The sequence below is a fragment of the Ranitomeya imitator genome, chromosome 10 (assembly GCF_032444005.1).
Source record: "Ranitomeya imitator isolate aRanImi1 chromosome 10, aRanImi1.pri, whole genome shotgun sequence".
Lineage (NCBI taxonomy): Eukaryota > Metazoa > Chordata > Amphibia > Anura > Dendrobatidae > Ranitomeya > Ranitomeya imitator.
Genome location: NC_091291.1, coordinates 89,856,724 through 89,867,348, shown reverse-complemented (window position 1 = coordinate 89,867,348; position 10,625 = coordinate 89,856,724).

Below are 10,625 nucleotides of genomic sequence, written 5' to 3'. Positions count from 1 at the left end.
TTGCTGGTATGTCCACTGATGTACTCTCTGTGCCCGGACAGCCGTCGTCACACCCAGCCGGGCCAGGATCTCAGCTTTCAGCTTCTCAAAGTCCTGAGCGACCTCCGGGTCCAAATCATGGTAAGCTTTTTGGGCCTCGCCGGAGAGAAACGGGGCAATCAAATCGGCCCATCGTGCCTTCGGCCACTTCTCTCTCAATGCCGTCCGCTCAAACGTTGTCAGGTATGCCTCAACGTCATCTTCTGTAGTCAGCTTTTGCCAGTATCGACTCACATGGATCCTTCTGGACTCTGCTTCCGGGTCAGCGTCAGGCATGCTCACCAGGCGCTGCGCCACCTGTTGGAGAAGCTGGCGGTCTGCAACCGTCATGTCCACTAACTCCTTCAGCTGTGCGGCCATCAGGCGATTAGCTTCGTGTTGTGCGGCAGTGGTCTGCTGCTGTACGGCAGTGGACTGTACTAAGGCTTTCACCACGTCTTCCATGCTGTCGCCTGTGCCACGGTATGCCCGCATTCTCCACCACAATGTGACACAACACTCCGGGATCGCCTTTGCTGGGGTCAAAGGCCACGTGGTTTGTGCATTGAATCTGAGGCGTACAGCAGGGTTTCTGAGCAGGCTGACCTCAGGTCAGATTTATTAACGTGAAAGCAACATAGATAAAACAAAACATAAAAATAAATCCTAGCCTGTCCGGCGCTAACTAAACCAACACGTTGCTATCTCAACAACTGGGGGGGCTTCTCCCACCCTGCTAACATCACACAATTCTTGAGCACAGCTCTCACTCACGTTTGTCTCACACAGACAGGCAATCTGTGTGCCCCAGGCTGACGCTGGAAACCCCCAGCTGGTCATCCTTTATTCCTGCACTTGTTAACCCATTAGCATCCTGAAGATACTGAGTGGCCTAATTCACATAGGACAAATACCTGGGCGAGATATACCTGCCCCCAACTACCACACCAACATGAGTCTTACAATCCCTATATATTATAAATATATTATGGCTCTCAGAATAAAGGGATGCAAAAATAATTCTTTTTTTCTATAAAATTGTTGTTGTGTAAAAGCGCCAAAATATGAAAAAAACTATATAAATTTGGTATTGCTGTAATCGTACTGACCCAAAGAATAAAGCTCCAAAAAATGAAGAAAAAAAAGATACTCCAATGTAGAAAAATATAAACTGGAAAAAATTAATGAAAACAGAAACAATGCAGAGAAGAGGATTAAGAGTGTCGAAACGCGTTGGTTGGTAGCTCTCTGGGATCTATATGTTGTCTGCATTGTGCCTGTTTTTATGAATTTTTTCTATTAAAGTTGAAGTTTTATATTTTTCTACGCTGGAGTACCTTTTTTCTTCGTTCTTTGGAACTTGCATGCCTAAACCCAGGCGGCTCTGTGCGTGGAACTCATTCTTGGAAAGAGACTGCAAATGGTGAGCTGACTGCTTCCGTTCCTTATTCTTTCTTTGTAGAAGAATAAAGCTGCCTTATCACTTTTAGTGGTGAGTGACCTAGGAGAAAGATCAGCCTGTTAATAAGGTGTTTTCTTTTTTCCCTTCACCATGACAGCACCATATGATAGAGATGGCATCCGCCCCCAGGAACAGGAAACCTGCAGCAGAGATAAAAGAAGGGGGTGATCGCCAGTCTGGAGGCTGAGGTCCACGGTGGGGGCAGCTGTACTGGACGGCATCACGTACGGTGCTGTCAGGGAATCCTGGGGCCAAGGGAGCTGCTGCGTGCCGCGCCTCATCCCCCCCCTCCCCCCCCCCCCCCGCTGGACTCCCCGGCGACCGCTCCGTTCAGGAAGCTGGTCTAGAAAAAGGGGGTGTGTCCTTCACTGACGCTGGCGCCGAAGTGAAAGGTGACGACTTCCGGTCGCACAGGAAGTGACGTCACACACTGGGGGAGCCAGTGTGCTGGACACTTCCGGGCGGAAGTTGCTCTAGAGGCGCGCACACCGCTCCTGCCTTTATAAACGGAAAAGTGAATGCAGCAACTGCCTCCCAAATATGGCAGAGCCCGCAGTGGATCCTGACATACCGGCAGAACCTGTAGCCAAGATGAATGAAGAGGCACAAGCTACCGGGGTACCCAGGGTCCTGGAGGGGTGAGTGCCTTTGTAAGGCGAATCACACATACTGATGTCCTTTACACCATGTGTTTTTAGGGAAAGAAAGCTTCCTCAAAACAGAAGAATAGGGCTTGTGCACTATGCAAAGAAACCCTCCCTAGACTGTACAGCAAGAAAATCTGCCAGCCATGCATTGATAAAACAGTAGCAGAAGAGTCTTCTTCCCTATTGCAGAATATTAAATCAATCATACGGGAGGAAGTTAAATCAACTGTTAAAGAACAATTAAAACACCATGCAACAAAGGGAACTCCTCCTCCTCCCCCTCCCCCAACAAGTGTCCAGAGGTCTGATGTAGATTCAGGAGAAGAGCCGGGAGAATTAACCCCTTCTGATGCCTCAGAATTGGACTCCTCAGATGAGGAGTATGACCGCCTTTATTTTCAATCTGAAGATATCGGGAAATTGCTCACTTTTTAGGGCGACTATGGGGGTAGAAACCCCTAGAGAGCCACGATCAATTCAGGACACTATGTTCAGCAATCTGGAAGGAAAAAAGCATACCTTTTTTCCTTTTCATGATAATATCTTAACCTTCGTCCGGCTGAGTAGGTACAATTGTAACTATTCCATTTTAAAATTGCAATAACTTTTTTTTTCGAAAAGCCGTAGAGGGCTGAAATTTCGTGACATCTCTGCAGTTTTGGTCCAGAATATATTGGCCAAATTTCAATAAAATATATATGAAGGTACAATTGTACCTATGCAGCCTGTTAACGTTGTAAAATTATGCAGCCTGATGAAGGTTAAATTTGATCACGAGAGAGTGGAAAAAAACAAGTAAAAAGATATCTATCCCTCAGGCATTAAAGTGCAAATACCCTTTTGATGAAGAGGTCTGTGAAAAGAGGGAAAAGGCTCCTAGGTTAGATGCAGCCTGTCACTGATCCCTTCTCCGTGGTGTCACTTATTTGTCACGTGCCTGCTCTCACACGTGAATTGGGGTTGTGCCTGCAAGGGTTAATCTATCTCCCCACTCTCAGTCCAGCATTCAACCTCTGTCCTATGCTGTAATGGGAGCATAAATCACACACCGACCCAGGCCACACACCCGCTCATACACGCTGCCACCACTCATCGAATACACGGGCGATGAGTCCCGGAACTAACAATACTAATAAAAATATGTCTATCACTCATAAGGCTCACACACCTTAGGCTATGGATTCTTTTAGAACATTCAAGGTTCAGCTTGTAAAGTTTTATACTTTATTAACAAAAGGTTCAATGCTTGCAATAAGAAAAAGGTATGAAAATATGATAATAAAAAGACATACAACTTATGCAAAACAGTATCAAAATAAACAGGAGAAAATTTACAGAAATTATCTAACTGGTAGTTGGTTTCTGCTCCCTGAGGGTAGGAAGAATGTAGATTGGATCACACCAGCTTCTCAGGCTGCCCCCATCATGTGAACACAATTCTCTGTCTGCAGCCTAAATTTATAACTTTGGTCTGAGGTCAGGTTTCTAGACCGGCCCCCCAGGTTAATATCATAATTGCGGTCTGTTTGATTGGGCACGGCCGCTCTACTAATGAATATATATTATTTTCCTCTGGAGACACTTGTGACATGGTTCCCAGGAATAGCTAGCCCTCAGGCCGCAATTAGCATCTCCCCTCCAAGCACTAGGGGGTGTCAAGTGTTCCTTTCTTCTTGGCCTTAGCTAGACCTCCTGGTGAGATATGAAGACACAATTTCTACTAGTCCCAAGGAAGTACCTATTAACACCTAGGTGCGACTTGCCTTCAGGACAGATGTTACATTATCACTAGTCACACATATAACCCTAGACATATGTCACTACACACATATATATATATATATATATATATATATACACATATTTCACCACACATTATCACTAGTCACACATATAACCCTAGACATATGTCACTACACACATATAGATATATATATACACATATTTCACCACACAGCCATTCCTAGTACCTCTAAAGGAGTAGTGCTACCATTTGAGGACATGGGAGCCCTAAGAGATCCCCTTGACAAGAAAGCAGTTGCTTTTCTGAAATCAGCCTGGGAGGCAGCGTTATGATCGTTTAAACCCGGGGTGGCCGCCACTTGCACAGCACGTGCTATGATTAAATGGTTAGAGGAACTGGGTAATCAGATTACAAACAAATGCCCAAAAGAGAGACTACTTGAGGCATTACCCTTTCTGCAGGGGGCCGCAAGATTCCTAGCAGATGCTTCTGTCGACTCTGTCAGATGTGCCGCCCGTGCATGTGCCTTATCCAACTCAGGACGTAGAGCATTGTGGCTGAAAAATTGGACTGTAGACTTCCAATCGAAAGTTAAACTCTGTGCAGTACTCTGTGAGGCACAATATCTTTTTGGTAAAGCCTTAGATGAGATCCTAGAGAAGGCATCGGATAAGAAAAAACGTTTTCCGCCTCCTCCCTTTCCTAGGCGCCAGAGGGATACCTCTCGCTCGTCCTTTTGTGGGTCCGGATATAGAGGCGGCCGAGGCCGTTCAGACGATAGGTCTATGCGGGGCAGACCCTGGAAAGAGAGAAAAGAGAGGGGATTCCTCTTCAGTAAGCCTCCTCCCAAACCTGACCCCAAACACCAATGATGCCAAAATCCCAGTGGGGGGAAGACTCCGATTGTTCGTCCACCACTGGGCAGCATTACCAGCTTCTCAATGGGTAACCAGCTTATTATCGGAAGGTCTATGGTTCAAATTCTCCAGCCCCCGGCCCAATCGCATGAAAATGACCCAGGTGGCCGAAAAGAATCAGGCCACGCTAGAGAGAGAGGTCCATCTCCTCATACAAAAAGAGGTCCTAATAAGAGTACCTCACCAGGAGATAGGGAAATGTTTCTACAGCACCTTGTTGCTCACGCCAAAACCAGATGGCTCGCTGAGAGCAATATTCAACTTAAAGGCACTAAACCGCTATATTCAAGTGGAGAGCTTCAAAATGGAGACTCTAAGAACGACGATAAAAGTACTCGACCCGAACTGGTACATGGCAGTAATAGATCTAACAGATGCTTACTACCATGTGCCATTTGCTGGCCAACACCAAAAATACCTAAGATTAGTGGTAAACATTGCAAAAATTCCCACCCATCTGCAATATTAGTGCCTTCCCTTCGGGGTAGCTATAGCTCCCCGTATATTTACAAAAATTATTTCCGAAGTAGCGTCCTTCATCAGAAAGGAAGACATAATACTGGTACCCTATTTGGACGATTTTCTTGTAATAGCAGACAACAAAGAAAATTGTGTAAAAACAGTCACGAGAGTACTGGAGGTACTGACCAAGCTAGGTTGGATAGTAAACCTAAAAAATCAAAATTAATCCCAGCTCAGACTCAAGAATTCCTCGGGATCCTTTTAGATTCACAAAAAAAGAAAGTAAAAAGCACTGGCGCTCCTGATAGTCCCTAGTGGGGAAACAAAATTGCTGAATGTAGCGTGCTGCTGGTGATTGTGACAGGTTCTGTGTAGACCTGTAAAGTATATAAAATGAAAAAGAGTGGTATTCACCTGCGCTGTCTACAAAAACGAACAATAAAATGAAAAATAGATGAATAAATGAATAAGAGAGCACTTACTTAATGAGTAATCATTGGTTATGCAGTGGATGTTGCAATGGGTCCTAAAAGTACTACCAGAATCTTAGGGGAATGAGGAGAGAAAAAAAAAAAAAAAAGGGGGGCTAAAGATTTGTATTGGTGAATATAGTGAGCGGTTCCGGAAAGTCTGAGCCACCCTCTCCGACCGCTACCTCAGCGCTGCATCCGGCCGGGGCACGCAAGGTTTCGCGGTCACACGGCTTCTGCCGCCACTCTCTCCTTAACCCACCGCTCTGTCATAGTGGTACACCTAGCGGTGGCTCAGACTTTCCGGAACCGCTTCCCTCCGCACTCAGCACCACAGAGGGGCATCTACTATAAACCTCTGAAGATTAAGCAACCGTGGTCATCACAATACCCGCATCAATTGCAGATACACAGGGATCACGTCTCTTCATTGCACATTTCCATTTAATATCTGAGTGAGTATATATTATAAATCTATTTAGTCTCACTATATTCACCAATACAAACATTTACCCCCTTTTTTTTTTTTTCTCTCCTCATTCCCCTAAGATTCTGGTAGTACTTTTAGGACCCATTGCAACATCCACTGCATTTTATTGTTCGTTTTTGTAGACAGCGCAGGTGAATACCACTCTTTTCCTTTTAGATTCAGTCAAACAGGAATGTGTCCTCCCACAGAGGAAAATTCAAGCCATTCAACAAAAAAATACAACTCTTCCAACTGGGACAGCCCATTTCGCTGCGGAAGGCAATGTCACTCTTGGGTGTTCTAACAGCAACAATCCCAGTGACCCAGTGGGCACAAGCCCACACGAGAGAATTACAATGGCAGATACTATCCAAGCAAACGAAAAATCCATACAACTTGAATCGGAAAATTCTTCTATCTCCAAGAGTTCAAGACTCATTAAGATGGTGGCTGAGAACAGAAAATTTAAACAACGCAGTGCCTTGGTCAGTGCAGAATCCAGTAGTGCTAACTACCAATGCGAGCCCATGGGTGTGGGGAGCACACCTAGAGGGTCAAGTCCTACAGGGTCAATGGGGGGCCTCGATGAGAGCAGCAGCTTACAATCTAAAAGAACTGTCGGTGGTGAAGAAAGCACTTCTTCATATAAAGGAAAAAATACAGGGAAGACATTTGGTGGCGTTGTCCGACAACACAACGATAGCCTACATAAATCGGCAAGGGGGCACAAGATCAGCATCCCTTATGGCAGAGGCCAAAGAACTGTTCATATGGGCAGAAAACAACCTTCTTTCCCTAGCGGGAACATATTTAAAAGGGTAAGAGAATCAGATAGCCGATTTCTTAAGCCGTCACATATTACATCAAGGAGAGTGGTCCCTGAACCAGGAAATATTTGGGAAAATCTGTGCCAGCTGGGGCACTCCAGGAATAGACTTGTTTGCCACAAAAGGGAATCGGAAGGTGAGGAAGTTCTACTCTCTGAACCCAAGAGAACACCCGGAGGGAGTGGATGCGCTTCTGTAACGATGGAACTTTCATCTAGCATATGCGTTTCCCCCGATACCATTAATCACAACAGTCCTCAAGAAAATTCGGGAAGACAAGACAAGATTGCCTTGTGCAGGTATGTACTACGGAGGACAGAGAATGAGCTTCAATCCAATATTGCAGCCAGCATGCAGCCAGCGGGTAAGGAAAGGGTGAATCAAACACCCAAAAACCCCGCCTCCATGGCTGAAAATTGTTCCCTCCAAATTCAGGTGACAGTGTCCCTTTAAATCTCCTAACATATATAAAAACATGAAAGTTAGCATCACAAATAACATTTACATCCAGGTACCTGATAGATGACGTCGCCTCTGGGGCCGTTCTCCTTTTCTTCATCTTGTCCAGATCCCATGATGAGTTTTTTCTCATCCACAGCCGTCTCTGCAGACTTCCATCTTCGCCGCTCTTTTGCAGAAAGTCTCCACATGACGCCCTTAAAGATACAAGTGTCATTATAATGCTCCCAAATAAAAAATTGCCCCTCACTATATTGTCTGCACAAAATATGACCCCCACACTGTCCCTCTTATGGTACATACTCTTCACACTGACCTCTCCTTTCTATACCGGTCCCCTCTTCACACTGTCCTCTCACACTGTGTCCCCCTTATAGGGCCCAGTATTTATACTCCATATTTATACTCCATCCTCCCACACTGCGTTCATGCCTCTCCCCATCCTCCCACCCTGCGTTCATGGCTCCCCCATCCTTCTCCCCTGCGTTCATGGCTCCCCCATCCTTCTCCCCTGCGTTCATGGCTCCCCCATCCTTCTCCCCTGCGTTCATGGCTCCCCCATCCTTCTCCCCTGCGTGCATGGCTCCCCTATCCTCCCACTCTGCGTTCATGGCTCCCCCATCCTTCTCCCCTGCGTTCATGGCTCCCCCATCCTTCTCCCCTGCGTTCATGGCTCCCCCATCCTTCTCCCCTGCGTTCATGGCTCCCCCATCCTTCTCCCCTGCGTGCATGGCTCCCCCATCCTTCTCCCCTGCGTGCATGGCTCTCCCATCCTCCCACCCTGTGTTCATGGCTCCCCCATCCTTCTCCCCTGCGTTCATGGCTCCCCCATCCTTCTCCCCTGCGTTCATGGCTCCCCCATCCTTCTCCCCTGCGTTCATGGCTCCCCCATCCTTCTCCCCTGCGTTCATGGCTCCCCCATCCTTCTCCCCTGCGTGCATGGCTCCCCCATCCTCCCACTCTGCGTTCATGGCTCCCCCATCCTTCTCCCCTGCGTTCATGGCTCCCCCATCCTTCTCCCCTGCGTGCATGGCTCCCCCATCCTTCTCCCCTGCGTGCATGGCTCCCCCATCCTCCCACCCTGCGTTCATGGCTCCCCCATCCTTCTCCCCTGCGTTCATGGCTCCCCCATCCTTCTCCCCTGCGTTCATGGCTCCCCCATCCTTCTCCCCTGCGTTCATGGCTCCCCCATCATTCTCCCCTGCGTTCATGGCTCCCCCATCCTTCTCCCCTACGTTCATGGCTCCCCCATTCTTCTCCCCTGCGTTCATGGCTCTCCCATCCTTCTCCCCTGCGTGCATGGCTCCCCCATCCTCCCACCCTGCGTTCATGGCTCCCCCATCCTTCTCCCCTGCGTTCATGGCTCCCCCATCCTTCTCCCCTGCGTTCATGGCTCCCCCATCCTTCTCCCCTGCGTTCATGGCTCCCCCATCCTTCTCCCCTGCGTTCATGGCTCCCCCATCCTTCTCCCCTACGTTCATGGCTCCCCCATTCTTCTCCCCTGCGTTCATGGCTCCCCCATCCTTCTCCCCTGCGTTCATGGCTCCCCATCCTTCTCCCCTGAGTTCATGGCTCCCCCATCCTTCTCCCCTGCGTGCATGGCTCCCCCATCCTTCTCCCCTGTGTGCATGGCTCCCCATCCTTCTCCCTTGTGTGCACGGCTCCCCATCCTTCTCCCCTGTGTGCACGGCTCCCCATCCTTCTCCCTTGTGTGCATGGCACCCCATCCTTCTCCCCTGTGTGCATGGCTCCCCATCCTTCTCCCCTGTGTGCATGGCTCCCCATCCTTCTCCCTTGTGTGCATGGCACCCCATCCTTCTCCCCTGTGTGCATGGCACCCCATCCTTCTCCCCTGTGTGCATGGCTCCCCATCCTTCTCCCCTGTGTGCACGGCTCCCCATCCTTCTCCCTTGTGTGCATGGCACCCCATCCTTCTCCCTTGTGTGCACGGCTCCCCATCCTTCTCCCCTGTGTGCATGGCCCCCCATCCTTCTCCCCTGCGTTCATGGCTCCCCCATCCTTCTCCCCTGCGTGCATGGCTCCCCCATCCTCCCACTCTGCGTTCATGGCTCCCCCATCCTTCTCCCCTGCGTTCATGGCTCCCCCATCCTTCTCCCCTGCGTGCATGGCTCCCCCATCCTTCTCCCCTGCGTGCATGGCTCCCCCATCCTCCCACCCTGCGTTCATGGCTCCCCCATCCTTCTCCCCTGCGTTCATGGCTCCCCCATCCTTCTCCCCTGCGTTCATGGCTCCCCCATCCTTCTCCCCTGCGTTCATGGCTCCCCCATCCTTCTCCCCTGCGTTCATGGCTCCCCCATCCTTCTCCCCTACGTTCATGGCTCCCCCATTCTTCTCCCCTGCGTTCATGGCTCCCCCATCCTTCTCCCCTGCGTTCATGGCTCCCCATCCTTCTCCCCTGAGTTCATGGCTCCCCCATCCTTCTCCCCTGCGTGCATGGCTCCCCCATCCTTCTCCCCTGTGTGCATGGCTCCCCATCCTTCTCCCCTGTGTGCATGGCTCCCCATCCTTCTCCCCTGTGTGCATGGCTCCCCATCCTTCTCCCCTGTGTGCATGGCACCCCATCCTTCTCCCCTGTGTGCATGGCTCCCCATCCTTCTCCCTTGTGTGCATGGCTCCCCATCCTTCTCCCCTGTGTGCATGGCTCCCCATCCTTCTCCCCTGTGTGCACGGCTCCCCATCCTTCTCCCCTGTGTGCACGGCTCCCCATCCTTTTCCCTTGTGTGCACGGCTTCCCATCCTTCTCCCTTGTGTGCACGGCTCCCCATCCTTCTCCCCTGTGTGCACGGCTCCCCATCCTTCTCCCTTGTGTGCATGGCACCCCATCCTTCTCCCCTGTGTGCATGGCTCCCCATCCTTCTCCCCTGTGTGCATGGCTCCCCATCCTTCTCCCTTGTGTGCATGGCACCCCATCCTTCTCCCCTGTGTGCATGGCACCCCATCCTTCTCCCCTGTGTGCATGGCTCCCCATCCTTCTCCCCTGTGTGCACGGCTCCCCATCCTTCTCCCTTGTGTGCATGGCACCCCATCCTTCTCCCTTGTGTGCACGGCTCCCCATCCTTCTCCCCTGTGTGCATGGCTCCCCAACCTTCTCCCTTGTGTGCATGGCACCCCATCCTTCTCCCTTGTGTG